This window comes from Marmota monax, unplaced genomic scaffold (assembly GCF_021218885.2).
Source record: "Marmota monax isolate L192 unplaced genomic scaffold, Marmota_monax_Labrador192_F-V1.1 WCK01_AAM20220418_F8-fsc00128, whole genome shotgun sequence".
Taxonomy (NCBI): domain Eukaryota; kingdom Metazoa; phylum Chordata; class Mammalia; order Rodentia; family Sciuridae; genus Marmota; species Marmota monax.
In genome coordinates this window covers 3,380,813-3,398,847 of record NW_026693452.1, presented here as the reverse complement: position 1 = coordinate 3,398,847, position 18,035 = coordinate 3,380,813, and the positions used below count along the sequence as shown (strand labels likewise).

General features: G+C 39.5%; 1 pseudogene; it reads right to left on the bottom strand.

The window, feature by feature from the left end:
- The window catches only part of LOC124101615 (cysteine-rich PDZ-binding protein-like), a 28,415-nt pseudogene extending 20,142 nt beyond the window's left edge, over window positions 1-8,273 (bottom strand).
- Window positions 8,274-18,035: the final 9,762 nt, after the last annotated feature.

The following is an 18,035-nucleotide window of genomic DNA, read 5'->3' as shown; positions in this document are numbered from 1 at the left end:
TCCCAAGGGCACACTCCCAAAGATCAATTCCCTTCAAATAGGCCCCGCCTCCTATAGTTTCCACAACATCCCAACAGTCCACTCAGATTATAAAGCCATCAATAGACTAATCCACTGATGAGGTCAGAGCCCTCATGATCCAATCACTTCCTAAAAACCCCACCTGTGAACAATGCTGCATTGGGTACCAAGCCTTCAACACCTGAGTCTTTGGGGAACCTCTCAGATCCAAACCATCCATAACTGTGAGGGAGACAAACAATAGTTCAAACACTAAAAAGTGACAGAGTCTGTGCTACCTTAGGTACAGGGTTTCTTTTGGGGGTGATGAAATGTATTGGAATTCGATAGTGATGAAGGAGGCACAACTTTGGTAATATACAAAAAAAAAAAAAAACAACACTGAGTTGTATACTTCAAGAAAGTAAATTTTTTGGTATATCAAATATATCTCAAATAAAATCAACAAAAGAAACAGTACCATGTTTGTATGTTAGAGGCAATGATCCAGGACAGGCGATGTTCTTGAGTAGAAAGTGGGATGGGATCTAATACACATGCTTTTTTTTTTTTTTTTTGGTATGGGGGATTGAACCTAGGGATACTTAACCACTGAACCACATCCCCAATATCCCCAGCTTTCTTCTTTTCTTTTATTTTTTTCTTTTCTTTTTTTTTTTTTTTTTTGAGACAGGGTCTTGCTAAGTTGCTTAGGGCCTCACTAAATTGCTGAGGCTGTCCTCGAACTTGCAATACTCCTGCCTCAGCCTCCCCAAATCCCTGGGATTACAGGCAAGTGTTACTATGCCTGGCCACATGCCTTTCTCTCATGGTTATAATTCAAATGACAATGTACTGGAAAATTCCTGGCCTACACCCTCTTTCTTCCATGGTACTGTAGAGGTTGCTCCATTGCCTTCTCTATCAGATACTTTTATGCCCACATCTCACACCAGCCTTTGACCTGTTGGCCCTTCTCCCACGGTAGGTGGTAGCTCTCCTCCTCTCTGCCCTGAGGCTTCTCAAACAATAGGGAGACCTACGGAGTTCAGCCACACTCCCTACCCAACCAGCAATACCAACGAATGGGGGATGAGTGCTGGTAGATAAAGACTCTCTTCTCCCGACCTTGAGGTAGATAGCTCTGAGGTTCCTTCTGTTGAGGTCTTCAAAAGGTGGCACCAAGTCCCAGTCGTCTGTAGCACCAACAAGTTCAGTAATGCAGCGTGGTGTCAGTTTTTCTTCCTTCGTTATTTCCTCTCTTCTCAACTGAGGTCCTGTTCCCTGGAATCAATTTACCACCTCAGCTGCCAGCACACCAGCCTTCGTCTAAAGCTCAAACTTGAGGGAAGAACCTGACTGAGATCCCACTGGAAGACTAAGACCAGCCTGAAGGTTTTTTGTTTGTAGAATTTATCCCGTATCATTAAATTTTTAAAATTCTGTCAGGATATTTCCAGATACATTATTATTGTTGTTGTTGGTTTTTTGTTAACAATTTGCCTGGAACATGGGGTTTGCTCAAATTTTCAGTCTGAGATCTTCCTTTGGGAAAGAAAATTTCTCTTCTTTGGTGGTAACTTCAGCCACAATTCTGTCATTCCTTTCTGAAATTCCTCTTAGGCTCAGGCTGAATCCCTTCTGTTTGTTCTAATTGCAGCTTTCATAATTTTTATCATTGTCCAAACAATCTCTCAAGTTTGTCTTCTGCTTAGCTAACTAAATTTTCACCTATTTTCAGACTCCTGCCCAGCTAGCCATTGGGTGACTACATGGGCTCAGGTCTTCTGCCTATTCCCATAAGCAGATGGAGAAAACATGCCATCCGTTTTGTATGTGCTGATTTGCTTTGTGAAATATAAAGCATTTTTTAAAAAATAAGTAATTAATATCCTATTATGTTGTTTTGTCACATAATAATTTCTCATAAAATTTCTCTTCAGTACCCAGGTCTCTGCTGCAGTGGTCAAGCACCCTGTGAGTCCTGTGATCCTCAATCCCACTGAGGAGGTTGAAACGTCATTTTTAGGAAAGAGCATGAGATAAGTTCAGTTGAAAGCCTTCCACCCACATCTCACAGGTTTCTTTCTCTTCCGGGTCAAGAGTCTGATGGTATTTATCTCAGGGTTGTTGTGAAGCTTACCTAAAATAATGTACACAGAGTGCTTTGTAAACATGAAAAGCCCTTTGATTTAGAACCACCCAATCATAAAACCATGAGTACACCTCAGTCATAAAGCTTTATGTAATTGCATTGTTATCTCCTTAGTAAGTTTTGGGAGTGGGCAGATTATCCAATGAGCTGAGAGTATTAGGGTATCCAATCCCTTTCTAATATATATATTTTTTGAACTTCCTGCTCATTTGTAAGGACAGGGATAAAGACAACTAGTGCCTTTGATCTGCTGGGTACTCTTTTTCCCTTGTTACAGTACCAACATTCAAATTTCCCCTTTTTCATGCACCAATTTCTCAGAGTGTGCATCTCACTAGAGGCACAGTGCAGATGAGGCAAACCCTATACCTACTCTAAGGATGGACATTTGACTCAGTTTGGGCTAATCAGTGTGAACTTATTTCTGCCAGGGTTGACCAACTGGTAGAATGTAAGCCTTTTTGCCACCAATGGAAAAAACGTGCCAGAGAAAGCACTCAATATCAGTGAGAATGGAACCAAGACATAGCAAAAGATGGATTTCCAGTTTATCATCTGAGTACCTGTTTCCTGCAATATCTGAACATGACCTATACCTCCACTTCCTATTTTCTGAACTCCCAAATTCTCCTTTTTGCCTAAGCTTGTTTGAGTTAATATTCCATCATTTATAACAAAAGATCACTAATTTATGTACAACGGATACATATAAATTTAATCCTTCATTGAGATTCTATTTTCAGGCTATTAATAGGAAGAAGAGGGGACTTGAACATAGGACTAGTTTGAGGTCCAATTACTGTCATTAATCAGGGGTTGATATTGGATAAATCATTTCTCTTTCTCCTTTTTATTTATTTATTTTTTTTTGTTGTTGTTGTTGTTGTTGACCAAAGCCAGGAACTCTGCAGACTAGGCCTGTGCTCTATCATTGAGCCACATCCTGCAGCACTGGATAAGTCACTTCTGAACATTTTTTATTATCCTTAAAATAGAATGAGCTCCTACTTATTTCATACACCTATGAGAGCCAAACATGAAATCTACTTGCAAGCACTTTGTGAAATATAAAGCATTTTTTTAAAAAAAAAGTAATTAATATCCTATTATGTTGTTTTGTCTCATAATAAAAGGAAATATTATTTCTTTTTCATGAAAATTGGTGTCAATTGAATGTTTCTCAAAACTATTTTGTTTTACTCTTCTAGCTAAAATCTTGAATATGCCTTTAATTTTTCCTGGTTTTTCCACTGATATTCTAACTAAAATAGCAGGAAAGACTTGTTATTCAAATATCTTAAAATAAGTGGTATAATGACTATTATTTTTAAGAAGCGTAGTGGCAGGGTAGTGCCTGTGGTTACAGATGTAACAAATTGGCCATGAGTTGATAACTAGTAACGGTGGATGATGACAGCATGAGTATTACTTATATTTCTTCTGTCTTTGTACAGGCTGGAAATTTTCTATAATATAAATGTATAAAGTATCTGAAACTCTAAGGAAACAAACACCTAACTGAAAAGATTTGCTAACCTGTAGTTCTCTGATTCTATAATATATGTCCAAATACCAGTTTTAATAGATGAAATCATATCTTAGATTGTGTAAACGGCCTAGATTCATTCACTTAACTTATAGAAGCAAAATAATGATAGACAATTCAGGAAAATAATATAAAAATACTCAGCTACACCTAACAAGAGAAAAGTAGGAGACCCTGATAATGATGAAAATTTACTATAAATAGAGCCCACATCCTCACAATTTTAACTATGGCCAGAATCCCAGCTCCATACTAGATACTACTCTTTGACTGCTTTGTGGGTCTCTGTAGTTTTAACCATATGTATGTACTTACTGGAAATGAAAAAAAAAAAGGAAAAAAAAAACCATTCATTTTTATTTTTTAAAAGGAGTAATGTTCTAGCTAGCTTTTTGCTGCTGTGACTAAGAGACCTATAGCTTGCACTGCTAAACATCTCACAATTCCTCCCACAAATTCCAAAAAGATCCGAAAGCATTATGACAATGAACCACATTGTCAGGTTAGTCATAGCAACAACCCCACTCTCAGTATGAATTTGTTTCAGCCAGCTTTTTCACTGCTGTGACTAAAAGGTCTGACAAGAACAATTATAGAGGAGGAAAAGTTTATTTAGGGACTCATGGTTTCAGAGGTCTCAGTCCATAGAAGGCTGGCTCCATTCCTTAGGGCTGGAGGTAAGGCTGAATATCACAGCAGAAGAGTGTGGCGGAGGGAAGCAGCACACATGATGATCAGGAAGCAGAGAGAGAGACTTCTCTTGCCAGATACAAAATATTTACCCCCAAAACCATGCCCCCAATGATCTACCTCATTCAGCCACACCCTACCCACCTTCAGTTACCACTCAGTTAATCCATATCAGGAGATTAATTCACTTATTGGATTAAGGCTGTCTCCTCTAAATCTTCTTGCATTGTCCCACACTTGAGTTTTGGGGGAACATCTTTCATACAACCCATAACAAGGAAAATTTTATTTTGGCTCACAGTTTCAGGCACTCAGCCCATGGTCCACCAACTTCATAGCTCTGGGCCTGAGGTAAGACAGAACTTCAAGGCAGAAAGGTGAAGCAGAGGAAACCAGCTTAGGACACTGCAACCAGGGAGTAGAGAGAAAGCCTCACTCACCAGGAACAAAACATAAACCTCAAAAAATATAAAGGTACTTCTCCTGTGAACTGTTTTCTCCAGCCATACCTTACTTGCCATAGTTACCTCCCACTTATACCATATCCATGGATTAATCCATGAATTAGGTTATAGCTTTCATAATCTAAACATTTCACCTCTGAAAATTCTTGCATTGTCTCACACATGAGCTTTTTGGGACATCTCATATCTAAACCATAATTTCTGCCCCTGGTTCCCCAAAGCTCATACCTATCTTACAATGCAAAATACATTTAGTCCATTTCCAAGAATCCCTAGTCGTAATGGTTCCAACATTACCCAAAAGTGTAAGTCCAAAATCTTATCTGAGACTCAAGGAAAACTCTTGGATGTATTCCCCTACAAGGATCAAAAGCAAGTTGTGGGGCTGGGGTTCTGTGGCTCAGTGGTAAAACATGTAACTTATATGTGTAAGGCACTGGGTTCGATCCTCAGCACCACATTAAAAAAATAAATAAAGTTATTGTGTCTATCTACAACTAAAAAGATATTTTAAAAAATAAGCAAGTTACTCATATCCAATATACAATGACACAAAGTAAACATTTCCGTTCTATAAGGGAGAAATAGGGACACAGAAGGAAGATATGGGACCAAAGCAAGACTAAAATTCAAACTGGGCAAACAAGTCCTGTAGATCCATATCACATATATGAGGCACATGGAATTGTGATGCTCTTTCCAAAGGGCTGTGTAACTCTACGCCCATGGTCTTCCTGACTAGAAACAGATAGCTTCTCTCTTGGCTTATCTTTGGTAGATTTCTGCTGATTTTCTTGACAAATATTCCATGTTATTGGCATCTCTTAATCTCAGAGGTCTCCATTGCAGCTTTGACTTCCTTCTCACATCTTTACACATTGCCCTCTCAATGGCTGCCTTCAGGGATTCCAACCATGCACTTTGCCTGGTCCCCCCAGGCTTTCCTTTGAAATTTCAGTGGAAGCCTCCATGACCCAACTCCAGCATCCTGCATTCCTGCAGAACCAGCACTATGTGGTTGATGCCAAGGATTTCTGCCTCTTGAGTAAGACTATGGCTGCAGCAGCCTCTGAGTGCCTGAGAGGCTGAGCACAGTGAAACAACTTCCTTGGCCCCTCAGTGCAGGATACATACATGGTCTCTTCTCAAAGGAACTTTTATTTTTACATTCTTGAGCCTCAAATGGGTGTGATCATGCCAATTCCTGAGATGCTCTCAAGCCATATTTCCTTGTTGTGAGCCATCCATAGACTGTGTGTGTGTGAGCAATGCTCATTGGAGCGATATGAGGGGACAGGTCTGGCATTGCACACTGATTGGGCTGTGCGATGTAAGTGTACCTTTCCTCTTGCTCTGCCTGTGAACCCACAAAGCACCTGAGATGGGTGTATCTTGCCAAGATGTCAATCAATCTGTTGACCACAAGACATCACAAAGCAAGACTCCACCTTTTGAAACCTTATCTCCTGCCTTATTTGGTGAAGAACATCCCATCGAAGCTCCTTTGAGTATCCCCCCTATAAAATAAAGAGATTCCAGGTGCACGCTCTCTCTCTTTCCAGTGCTGTCCAGCATGGAAGCTGACCCTTAAGTTCCTAGAGCAGTCGCACCCTCAACCTGAGAAACTCGTGTCCATGTGTTGTGTGATTTCTTCATCTTTTTCTTAGTTTAATGTTTTAGCCAGCTCCTTTGAACCCAGCTCATCTCACCAGCATGGGCAGCTGGAGAAACTTCCTGTCGTTTCTGGATAAACTATTTAGCATTTCTTTTGTGGTTGCAATCTCTTTGACAACCATGTATTCCTTAGCCCTATGTTTCCTTGCACTTTTCTGGTCAAACTGCAAGTTTTTCAAATCTTTTGGCTTTGCTTTCTGCTCCCGATTTTCACAATAAACTTGGCTAAAAGCCTCCAGTAGTATCAATGCCATAATCTGAATGCTGTGCTGCCTTGAAGTTTCTTCCACCAGATTAATTAGTCTATCACCTTTAAATTCAACCTCACAGAAAGTCTTAGGATATGGGCAAAATGAGGACAACTTCTTTGCCAAAATGTAACACAAATGGCCAACTGTTCAATTTCTATTAGAGTTCTCCTTCTCCTCTGAACCTTATGAACCCAGTCTTTATTATCCACAGTCTCAGAAGCATTCTGGTCTTCTGAGTTCCTACCAGAATTTCCCATTAAGCGTCACTTACGATATTTTAAAGGTTTTCCAGTTTGCATCTCTAAACTTTTCAAAATTCCTTCCATAAACTCCAAAAATTTTTGAACCACATGATCAGGTTAGTCACAGCAAAGACCCCATTTCTTAGTATCAATTTGTTTTAGTCAAAGTTTCATTGTTGTGACCCCCCCAAAAAAATTAGAGAAGGAAGAGTTCATTTTGGTTCATGGTTCCAGAAGTCTAGTCCATGGTTGGCCGACTCCATAACCCTGAACCTGAGGTGAGGCAGAAAATCATGGTAGAAGGATGGGGCAGAGGAAAGCAGTATGGGACATGACAACCAGGAAACAGAGAGTACAAAAGAACAATTCTTAAGGACTATCAGGTTGTCTCTTCAAACAAAATATCATTCTCTCTCTTCATAAAGGTCTACATGCAACCCTGCTACATGGGTGACCTTGTAGTCAAATCAGCAGCTATGCCTCACTATGGAAACTACAGCTTGTGTGGGAAACTTGGAAGTATCTGGGATTTGGAGTTAAGAGTAAAGGACTGGAATATCAGCTCACTTATGTCTTGGCTCTTTTTCCTAGGCAAGTCACTTAATTTCACTGGTCTTTTTAAAAAATGGAAACAATAATAATCACCACCTATATGGATGTCAAATGTGGCACATGCAGATGAATGAGCTTTGTAAACTCTAGCAGCCTGTTTTGGGAGATGATTTTTGTTATTGATAAAAGACATTTCATAGTAAACTATTTCAAAGTCCTTTCTTTGCTATATTCAGAATATTTTTAAAAAATTTTCATCTAAATTGCTCTTGCTAAAATTAAAGGCCATTCTTTTTAGTGAAAACAAATGAGTCCATTCCACATCATTCATGGAGCATCCCATCAAAAATCATACTCTTTAACATGCTCATGCTGGAAAGGGACTTGGCAGTCAGCTCAGCCTTCTCATTTCACACAGGAGTCGACTAAGGTCCACAGGGTAGAAACATCAGTCACAATGATACAACCAGTAGGGGTGAGATTCTAACTGAAATCAAAGTCTCTGGGCTCTGTAGGACAAGGTCCACAGCAGCAAACTGTATGTTGGGACTCAGAAAACAATGCCACAGAGCCTGGCACTTTGCTATGCTAAGAGGTCTTAGAACTTACCTCAGAATCAAGGTCCCTCTCACTTTCCCTTGTTTCTCTCCCTCCCAGTATAGGAAGAGGCTTTCTACAAAGTTCCCTTGTCAATCTGACGAAATCTGCCAAAAGAGGAACACAAATCTGGCTTCAGTCTTCTTACTAAAATTTATTAACTAGAAAAGACTAAACTCAGATTGTAGGAAGAAAGACAAGTCTGTCAATACATCTGCATATAATTTTGTCACACACCACTGTCCTCTATTTCTGTCTCATACAGAATCATTTATACTCCATTATCTGCTTTGTGGACCAAAAGACATGGTCCAAGGCCCAATGTATGTTCTCCAAGCCCATTGAGTTCCCCTAAAAATAATTTTCTGTTCCCTAAAAATTTCAACCTTCAGTTATCCCCATCCCCTATAGAAAAAGGATTTTATAAGTTTCTTAATCATGTTGGACTTGGGAATGATCCCATTTCTGTGATTTTCCTCCATGCTGTGATATTTTTCCCTCTTGCACATTAATAAATTTTTATGTCTTTTCTCCTATTTGTCTACCGTCAGTAGACAAAATTCTTAAGAGAATCGAGAGAAATTTTCTCTTCACCCCTACACTACATAAGAATGTAAAAACACTGTGATCAAGACACCTTTTCCCCCCATCATTGTGTATCAGTCATGTCCCTTGCAATACAAGTTTCTCAAGGCTCAGTGAATGATACACATAAAAAGGTTCCAGAGATAAATTTCAGCAATGTTGGACAATTCAAGGTTAAGCAGGATTATTTACAGAGACTTCCCAAAACTTTACATCAATGTACTATTATGATATAAATCCAAGAGGGGATTTTGCTTTCTGATTGCTGTCTTGATGGCTCTGTCTACATTGTCCGGCAGCCGCATCTAGAGGTTGGAGCTGGGCTGCTTGCCGAGCCCTGTCCTCCGAAGGCTGGACCGCGGCCTCGAGCGCCTCGGTCGCCTGTTCGCCGCTGCACCTTCGGGCAGAGCCTGCTCTGGGGTCATTCTGCATCCCCCTGCGAGGGGACCCATGCTCCGGAGGAGGGAGCTGGAGAGCCGCGGCGGCAGCCGCTTGGGCCCTGGGGGCTGGGCACTGGGCCAAGGAGCGGCGGAGGCCGCAGTGGCGCCGCTAGGGTCGCGGCGCCCGTGTGCGCGGCCCAGAGGCGGAGGCGACAGCGGCAGGGTTTAATTTCTAGAAATCTGGACTGGAAACAGAAGCAGCAGTTTGTATAATCCCAAGAACTTGCTTATGCCAGGAAGCTGTAAGGGTAACATAAATATCATTGAGGAGATCTAACATGGCAGCGGGCGGGGAGAGATCAAGTCTCTGACCTCTTCAACTGCACGGGCATAGGGAGCTGTAAATTGTCTAAATGCTGTTTGCTCAGGATCACTAGGCAATGCTGAGCTGACGTGGATCTGGGGCGTACAGTCTGGGCCCCTCAGAACACACACACCAAGCCTGGATCAGCTGCATCCAAGCTCCAGTTCGCCTGCTTCTCGTGACTCAGCACTAACGATCCCGCTGAAATAACTGGTTGGCCCTTATGAACTTACAGAGGTAAAAGCCAACCGAGCCTTCATAGGCAGTGGCCACAGGATTGAAACGGGGATTGGGAGAGACAGTCAGGACCCACCCGTTGCATTGGTCACCTGGCAAAGGGAACGAACGGTCACCATTTGCATGGGATACCACCTTGGCAGAGAACTGACGTCACGGGCTGAGGAGATAACTGCATTGAAACCAGCGCGACAGGTGTGTAATCCCCTAGTCATCTCTCTCCACACAGCGGGGAAACCTTAAGGGCCCCTCCCAGCTCTCCTGTGAGCGCAATAGCCAGACTGAGGAAATCAGGAGTGGCACGGAACTCCCGGCTACCGTTCCAACCAGTGCTGACAACTGAGGTCTCTTGCACCAGCTACCGGGGGCGTGGCTACCAGAGGGCAAGCAAATTCGCTGGGGTTCTCAGCCCCAAGCTCTACAAACTTAGGGTCTGAGGGAGGCAAACAGGGAGAGTGAGCCCAGGCGTTCATGAAAACAGGGCTCCCAGGAGCAGCAGACCTGGCGTGTAGCCAGTATTGTGGTGAGCGCCACAGGTGAGCACGGCCTGGCTTGAGGGAACACAAGAGAAGGCCCTAGGCACTCAGGATTGGAGACCCGCCCAGTCTGGGAGGAAGAGCTGCTGCACAGTGATTGGTTCCCACTTATTGAGAGGAGAAGCTTGACCCAGTGGGCACAGCACCACCTACTGGAAGAGAAGTTAATCGAACTCTAGGACTGCATTTATTATTATTATTATTATCATTTTTTTTCTTTTACTTTTTTTTCCTTTTTCTTTCATTTTCAATTTTTTTTGTTGTTGTTCTTTAACTTTTTTTAAATGCTTTTAATTTTTTTTAATTTTTTAATTTTATTATTATTATTATTATTTTAAATTTTAATTTTCATTTTTTTATTATTATTTTTGTAAAAAATTTTTTTTCTTTTCTTTCTTTCTTTATTTTCTAATTTTTTTGTTTTTGTTTCTTTTGTCTTTTCTTTTCTTTTCAATTTTCTTATTCCCCCTTCCTTGAATTCTACCTGCCTACTCTCATTCTCTTTAGTGACTTCTTCCCTTCCCTTCTAATATCTTTCCTCCCAAGCATCAAATAAATTTATAAGAGTAAACAGTAACTCAGCAGTCAAACAGAACAAGAAGTAACATGAGCAGCATAAAAAAGCAAGGAAGAAAAGGAGTACAAACAATGAAGGACAGCCTAAATATTCAGGAGGACCTAGAGTCAGCAGAAAAATGGTCATATAAAGAACTCAAGGAATACCTTAGACAGATGGAATGGAACCTTAAAGAGGATATGAGACAGCAAATCCAAACAGTGAAAGAACACTTTGAAAATGAATTACATAAACAGATAAAAGAAGAAGTTAAGCATCTTTATCAGGAGAGAGAGATTATAAAAAAAAAAAGTCAAACAATAATTCTAGAAATGAAGGAAATGATAAACCAAATTAAAAACTCAATTGAGAGTATCACTAACAGAGTGGAGCAAGTAGAAGCCAGAACGTCAGATAATGAAGACAAAATATATCATCTTGAAAAGAGCCTAGCCAACTCAGAAAGGCTGGTTAAAAATCACGAGAAAAACATCCAAGAGATATGGGATAACATAAAAAAACCAAACCTATGAGTCATCGGGATAGACGAAGGTACAGAGATTCAAACCAAGGGAATGAGTAACCTGCTGAATGAAATAATTACAGAAAACTTTCCAGAAATAAAAAAGGAAATGGATATACAAATTGTAGATGCATACAGGACACCGAGCACACAAAATCACAGTAGACCAACGCCAAGACACATTGTTATGAAGATATCCAATATACAGAACAAAGAGAAAATATTAAAAGCTACAAGAGAAAGGAGGCAGATTACATTCAGGGGTAAACCAATAAGGTTAACAACAGATTTTTCATCACAGACGCTGAAAGCGAGAAGATCCTGGAACAACGTATTTCAAACACTGAAAGACAATGGATGCCAACCAAGAATTCTGTATCCAGCAAAATTAAGCTTCAGGTACGATAACGAAATAAAAATCTTTCATGATAAACAAAAGCTAAAAGAATTTGCAGCCAGAAAACCAGCATTGCAAAGCATCTTGAGCAAAACACTACACGAGGAAGAAATGAAAAACAATAACCAAAACCATCAGTGGGAAGTGCCTCTATAAAGACAGAGGGCGGGGGAAAAGCTAACCATGGAGAAACAAACTAAATTAAAAAAAAAAGAAGATAAATAATCAAACATGGCTGGAAGTACAAACCATATATCAATAGTAACTCTAAACGTTAATGGCTTAAACTCTCCAATAAAGCGACATAGGCTGGTAACATGGATTAAAAAAACAAATCCAACAATATGCTGCCTCCAGGAGACACATCTGATTGGAAAAGACATACACAGGCTGAAGGTGAAAGGTTGGGAAAAAAATATACCACGCACACGGTCCTCGTAAGCAAGCAGGGGTGGCCATCCTCATATCGAATAAAATCGACTTCAAGACTAAGTTAATCAAAAGGGACAAGGAAGGACATTATATACTGTTAAAAGGAACCATTCACCAACAAGACATAACAATTATCAATATTTATGCACCAAATAATGGTGCTGCGATGTTCATAAAACAAATTCTCCTCAAGTTCAAGAATCAAATAGACCACAACACAATAATTATGGGTGAATTCAACACACCTCTCTCACCATTGGACAGATCCTCCAAACAAAAGTTGAATAAAGAAACTATACAACACAATATCACAATCAACAACCTAGACTTAACTGACATATATAGAATATATCAACCATCATCAAGTGGATATACTTTTTTCTCAGCAGCACATGGATTCTTCTCAAAAATAGACCATATATTATGCCATAGGGCAACCCTCAGTAAATATACAGGGGTGGAGATAATACCATGCATTTTATCTGATCATAATGGAATGAAACTGGAAATCAATGATAAAAGAAGGAAGGAAAAATCCTACATCACATGGAAAATGAACAATATGTTACTGAATGATCAATGGGTTACAGAAGACATAAAGGAGGAAATCAAAAAATTCTTAGAGATAAATGAAAATACAGACACAACATATCGGAATCTATGGGACACGATGAAAGCAGTTTTAAGAGGGAAATTCATTGCCTGGAGGTCATTCCTCAAAAAAAAGGAAAAACCAACAAATAAATGAGCTCACACTTCATCTCAAAGCCCTAGAAAAGGAAGAGCAAAACAACAGCAAATGTAGCAGAAGGCAAGAAATAATTAAAATCAGAGTGGAAATCAACGAAATTGAAACAAAAGAAACTATTGAAAAAATTAACAAAACTGAAAGTTGGTTCTTTGAAAAAATAAATAAGATCGACAGACCTTTAGCCATGCTAACGAAGAGAAGAAGAGAGAGAACTCAAATTACTAACATACGGGATGAAAAAGGCAATATCACAACAGATGCTACAGAAATACAGAAGACAATTAGAAATTATTTTAAAAACCTATATTCCAATTAAATAGAAGATAGTGAAGACATCGATAAATTCCTTAAGTCATATGATTTGCCCAGACTGAGTTAGGAGGATACTCACAACTTAAACAGACCAATATCAATAGATGAAATAGAAGAAGCAATCAAAAGACTTCCAACCAAGAAAAGCCCAGGACCGGATGGGTATACAGCGGAGTTTTACAAAACCTTTAAGGAAGAATTAATACCAATACTTTTCAAGTTATTTCAGGAAATAGAAAAAGAGGGAGCTCTGCCAAATTCATTCTATGAGGCCAACATCAATCTGATTCCGAAACCAGACAAAGACACCTCAAAGAAAGAAAACTACAGACCAATATCTCTGATGAACCTAGATGCAAAAATCCTCAATAAAATTCTGGCGAATCGGATACAAAGGAACATCAAAAAAATTGTGCACCATGATCAAGTAGGATTCATCCCTGGGATGCAAGGATGGTTCAATATACGGAAATCAATAAATGTTATTCACTACATCAATAGACTTAAAGATAAGAACCATATGATCATCTCAATAGACGCAGAAAAAGCATTCGACAAAGTACAGCATCCCTTTATGTTCAAAACATTAGAAAAACTAGGGATAACAGGAACTTACCTCGACATTGTAAAAGCTATCTATGCTAAGCCTCAGGCTAGCATCATTCTCAATGGAGAAAAATTGAAGGCATTCCCCCTAAAATCTGGAACAAGACAGGGATGCCCTCTATCACCACTTCTATTCAATATAGTTCTGGAAACACTGGCCAGAGCAATTAGACAGACGAAAGAAATTAAAGGCATAAAAATAGGAAAGGAAGAACTTAAATTATCACTATTTGCAGGTGACATGATTCTATACCTAGAAGACCCAAAAGGGTCTACAAAGAAACTACTAGAACTAATAAATGAATTCAGCAAAGTGGCAGGATATAAAATCAACACGCATAAATCAAAGGCATTTCTGTATATCAGCGACAAAACTTCTGAAACGGAAATGAGGAAAAACACTCCATTCACAATATCCTCAAAAAAAATAAAATACTTGGGAATCAACCTAACAAAAGAGGTGAAAGATTTATACAATGAAAACTACAAAACCCTAAAAAGAGAAGTAGAAGAAGATCTTAGAAGATGGAAAAATATACCCTGTTCATGGATAGGCAGAACTAACATCATCAAAATGGCGATATTACCAAAAGTTCTCTATAGGTTTAATGCAATGCCAATCAAAATCCCAACGGCATTTCTTGTAGAAATAGAGAAAGCAATCATGAAATTCATATGGAAAAATAAAAGACCCAGAATAGCAAAAGCAATGCTAAGCAGGAAGTGTGAATCAGGCGGTATAGCGATACCAGACTTCAAACTATACTACAGAGCAATAGTAACAAAAACAGCATGGTACTGGTACCAAAACAGGAAGGTGAACCAATGGTACAGAATAGAGGACACGGAGACTAATCCACAAACCTACAACTATCTTATATTTGATAAAGGAGCTAAAAGCATGCAATGGAGGAAGGATAGCATCTTCAACAAATGGTGCTGGGAAAACTGGAAATCCATATGCAACAAAATGAAACTGAATCCCCTCCTCTCGCCATGCACAAAAGTTAACTCAAAGTGGATCAAGGAGCTAGATATCAAATCAGAGACTCTGCGTCTGATAGAAGAAAAAGTTGGCTCCGATATACATATTGTGGGGTCGGGCTCCAAATTCCTTAATAGGAAACCCATAGCACAAAAGTTAATAACAAGAATCAACAAATGGGACTTATTTAAACTGAAAAGTTTTTTCTCAGCAAGAGAAACAATAAGAGAGGTAAATAGGGAGCCTACATCATGGGAACAAATTTTTACTCCTCACACTTCAGATAGAGCCCTAATATCCAGAGTATACAAAGAACTCAAAAAATTAGACAATAAGAAAACAAATAACCCAATCAACAAATGGGCCAAAGACCTGAACAGACACTTCTCAGAGGAGGACATACAATCAATCAACAAGTACATGAAAAAATGCTCACCATCTCTAGCAGTCAGAGAAATGCAAATCAAAACCACCCTAAGATACCATCTCACTCCAGTAAGATTGGCAGCCATTATGAAGTCAAACAACAACAAGTGCTGGAGAGGATGTGGGGAAAAGTATACTCCTGTACATTGCTGGGGGGACTGCAAACTGGTGCGGCCAATTTGGAAAGCAGTATGGAGATTCCTGGGAAAGCTGAGAATGGAACCACCATTTGACCCAGCTATGGCCCTTCTCGGACTATTCCCTGAAGACCTTAAAAGAGCGTACTACAGGGATACTGCTACATCGATGTTCATAGCAGCACAATTCACAATTGCTAGACTGTGTAACCAACCCAGATGCCCTTCAATAGATGAATGGATAAAAAAAATGTGGCATTTATACACCATGGAGTATTACGCAGCACTAAAAAAACGACAAAATCATGGAATTTGCAGGGAAATGGATGGCACTAGAGCAGATTATGCTTAGTGAAGCTAGCCAATTCCTAAAAAACAAATACCAAATGTCTTCTTTGATATAATGAGAGCAACTAAGAACAGAGCAGGGAGGAAGAGCAGGAAGAAAAGATTAACATTAAACAGATACATGAGGTGGTAGGGAAAGGGAGAGAAAAGGGAAATTGCATGATAATGGAGGGAGACCCTCATTGTTATACAAAATTACATATAAGAGGTTGTGAGGGGAATGGGAAAATAAACAAGGAGAGAAATGAATTACAGTAGATGGGGTAGAGAGAGAAGATGGGAGGGGAGGGGAGGGGGGATAGTAGAGGATAGGAAAGGTAGCAGAATACAACAGTTACTAATAGGGCATTATGTAAAAATGTGGATGTGTAACCGATGTGATTCTGCAATCTGTATTTGGGGTAAAATTGGGAGTTCATAACCCACTTGAATCTAATGTAGAAATATGATATGTCAAGAGCTTTGTAATGTTTTGAACAACCAATAAAAAAAAAATCCAAGAGGGCAGAATTACCCTGATATTTGACCATAGAGCATTTATTTTAGTACATAGATCCCAGAGCCATATAGCATTTGTTCAGATACTGTCTTAAGTAACTGTGTCATATTGGAGAGCACTGCATCATTCTGTCCATCATTTTCTGCATCTGAGAAGTGGGAATAATAAAAGTTGTCCTTTATTGTGCTGTTAGGGAGGTTCAGTGTGTTAACGTAAGTGAAGGTTCTGGAATAGTACCTGGCTCAGAGTAAATACTATGAAAGTTTTTTTTTTATATTATTCTTGTGTTTTGCTCTTTTTGTTGTCATTATTTTAGAGGACTACATACAAACATCTCAGTAATTTAGAAAACATACATCAGCATGAGAGACTCCACTCTAGGTCAATGGTTGCCCAACCTTGTGAATCTTAAAACAGCAGACTGCCAGTCCTCCCATCTGAGATGGAATTGTTCTGTGACAGAGACCAGAAGTGTACATTTTTAGAAGCATCTCAGGTGAACCTGATAATCACTCAGATCCAGAATCCACTAATTGTATCCATGCCAGTTCTTTACACCTCTTACCTAAGGCCTGTATTTCAAACTCTGAGAAGTTTTTCCCCTTGGCATGTGTAAACTTTGGAGATTTATAGAAACAGGAGAGAAAATATTATGAGCCAGCTATGCCATTAACATAGACAAAACATGTTTGTGTCTTGCCACAATGCTAGAATTTATTGAATAACAAAAAAATTCACCGTTTATACCAGTTCACCAAATACTTGTGGGTCACCTGATAGTCATAAGCAAGGCAATCACTGATACTTTTTATTCCAATCTTAACTACTAATGTCTATAGCACTTAAGTCAAGCATCACACCAAAAAGCTAAGAAAGGGTTAAGGCAGTCACGGGGTTCTAGAAGCTAAACTGAGAGCAAAGGCAGTGAGCAGATAAATTCAGTCACCAGTCAAGTGGTCAGATAAGATTAGGAACCAGCCAGCCAAACTAGCCTAAGAATTTGTTCAGGGCAAAGAGCTGTCAAAGTACAGGAACTTATTCTAGGCCACAGTCCAGAGAGTTGGCAGTTTCAGAGGGTCAGCTTGGAGTAGGCCATGTATGGTCAACAAGGACAGGAGAAACCATGTTATGCTGAAGCCCAAGGACAGAGATTAAGAGATTTGTCCCTGCGGTGATTTTCCTGGGCAGAGCTCATGACAAGTGACCAGGTGATGGGGTCAGGAAGCCACCATATCCAGTCTTGCAATGCTTCTCCTCTTATGAGTGTTTGATGATGGGTTGCTTTATTCAGTGATCTGCTGTATTTGATAAGTGCATAGGCCTGGATTTTATATAAGTTTAATATACCAATATATCCACGTGCTCCTGATTAATAAGTTCACAGGTGGTTATTTTATTAGCACAATTAATTTACCACTTTGTGCCTTATGGTTGTGCTAGGCAAATGGTGATTGTTTACTTGTATAAACAAAGTATAGAATCATTCTACTTTAGCACTTATACTCAAAGTGAAGTAACTTGTGGCAAACTACTGCCTTACAAAATGGAGTAACCCAGGGTTAGGCATAGCCAGAAAACTACTATACATCATGGAATAACTCTGAGCAGGGTACAGCCTGCTGTACACAGAGAAAATTCTAGCAAGTCTAGACTTCTCTGATCAATCAAACTGATCTGTTAACCAAAAAAAAAACATATATTTATTGTAGTGGTTTGAAGCAGCTACAAGGAAACCTGGGTAAGGCCTTCAAAAAGGGTTATTACGCTCTCATAGCTCAGAGTGGTATAAT